The sequence below is a fragment of the Penaeus monodon genome, chromosome 29, assembly GCF_015228065.2.
Source record: "Penaeus monodon isolate SGIC_2016 chromosome 29, NSTDA_Pmon_1, whole genome shotgun sequence".
In the NCBI taxonomy this organism is placed as follows: Eukaryota; Metazoa; Arthropoda; class Malacostraca; order Decapoda; family Penaeidae; genus Penaeus; species Penaeus monodon.
In genome coordinates this window covers 23525461-23527280 of record NC_051414.1, presented here as the reverse complement: position 1 = coordinate 23527280, position 1820 = coordinate 23525461, and the positions used below count along the sequence as shown (strand labels likewise).

Below are 1820 nucleotides of genomic sequence, written 5' to 3'. Positions count from 1 at the left end.
CAACACCCCCCAAAACACACACACCCCACCAACACAGAGGAATAGAAACAATTACAATACAAAAAAATATTGTTGCTTTGTAAAAGTTTTGAAGTGGTAATGCAGTTTATGCTATATGTATAAACAACTTACTTGGTACAGTCCAGGCACAGGAAATCCTAAGAGAAATTGTGCAGCAAAGAAGTCATTATGAGGTTCTGCAGTTTGGGTTAAAGTCTCATTGGGCTCAATCTTTAGGTCCATTGTGTGCTGAGGACGATTCTGGATCACTGAGTTCACAGTTAGTGTGACAGAGCGAACAGATCGGAAAAGTCCAGGCCTTCTGCCATGGCCTATAACCCCCTCAACTTTTACAGCCAATTGTGATGATGTCTGTGGATATTCAAATAATTGGTATGAGTATAAAATTCATGATGCAAAAAAATGTCAAAATAATGATTTTATTCTGTCTTTCATCAAACAATATAAACCTTACAAACCTGGACTGAAATTGGGTCTCCAGGAGTGCGTGGTTGTGGTAAAAGAGCTAAGGTAATGGTGGTTTTCTGGAGAGTTTGGAAGAAGAAGCGAGGATATGGCAGTGGAACACTTGTTAGCACTTGTGAAATTCCCTGAAGAAGCTGAAGATGCTGCTCCCTTACTGGTTTGACTTCACATGATACCTGAGATTACATAAGGAGGATAAGATATTTGTAGAGTAAATATTAATTACTGATAAATATATATTAAAGCAGAATATAAGCACATTCTTACGGAACTTTGGACATAATCACTGCCATAGCTTCCATTACCTGAGCCAACCTGCGAACCATTGTTGTGGCTTCCTCTAAAACAGTGATGATAGTCTGTGTCTCTACAGTCTCTCCACCACCAAGCTTGCTTGTGATAGTAGTGAGATCTGGCCCAGTATAGTCTTCTGTCAACTGACCAGCTGAGGGTCTAGTTATGATCTCAATGCCTTGAGCCACAAGTAATGCACCCTGCTGCAGAAGTGCAATGTTGCACAAGGTTTGAGGATCAGCATCAAATACTGACTGCAACAGAAAAATGTAACCTGAGTGCAAATTCACAGAATATTGTTGTATGAAAATGTCTTAATATTTCAAAAATATTGATTAAATTCTTTTAACTCCCATAAATTACCTGATAGAGGGTCCCATACTGTGAGGCCAAACTGTTGAAATCTCTAGCTGATTTTGCAAGCTGCTGGGATACACGACCACATCTGAGCAGGTCATCTCTAGTGGATGTTGCTAAAGAAGCAGCTATAGCTGGAGGAGGGGCAGTGCGCAGGGAGAGGCAGGCATGAAGCAGCTGAGCATGACACATGAATGTTTCAGCTCTAAGCCTCACATACTCCTGGCAGAAGGTCATTGGTTGACTGGATGTGCTAGCAGCCTGTGAAGAGGAAAAATAAAATGAAGCCAGCCACATGTTAAGTACTGAAATAGTCCTTCATATGAAGTTAATTCATAAAACAGAAAAATAAAATGGAATCAATTATATCATAATTCAAAAATGTATTTTTCCCTTTCTTTACCTTGAGAGCTGATAATGCTCTGTGAAGGTGGGTATTTGCAGCTGTCAGGTTACTAGCCCTGTCTCCTGAAGCCAGTGGACTAGCCTCACCACGACTCACTTCACCAAGGGCAGATACCCAAAAATGCTGCTGGTCTGAGCAAACTCTCCAACTCAACACACCATACATACCAGCAGCAAGACTGTGATGACCATACCTATTATAGATGAAAATTGAAGTGAATATTAACTTAAAATCACAAGAGTCCATCTGCTTCTGAATCCTGTAACTGATTTTATGA

General features: G+C 40.3%; 1 protein-coding gene across 1 annotated transcript in view; it reads left to right on the top strand.

Moving 5' to 3' along the window:
- Positions 1-1820, top strand: part of LOC119592039 (integrator complex subunit 7-like) — a gene marked incomplete at its 3' end in the record, with an annotated part of 57154 nt that overhangs the window by 8548 nt on the left and 46786 nt on the right.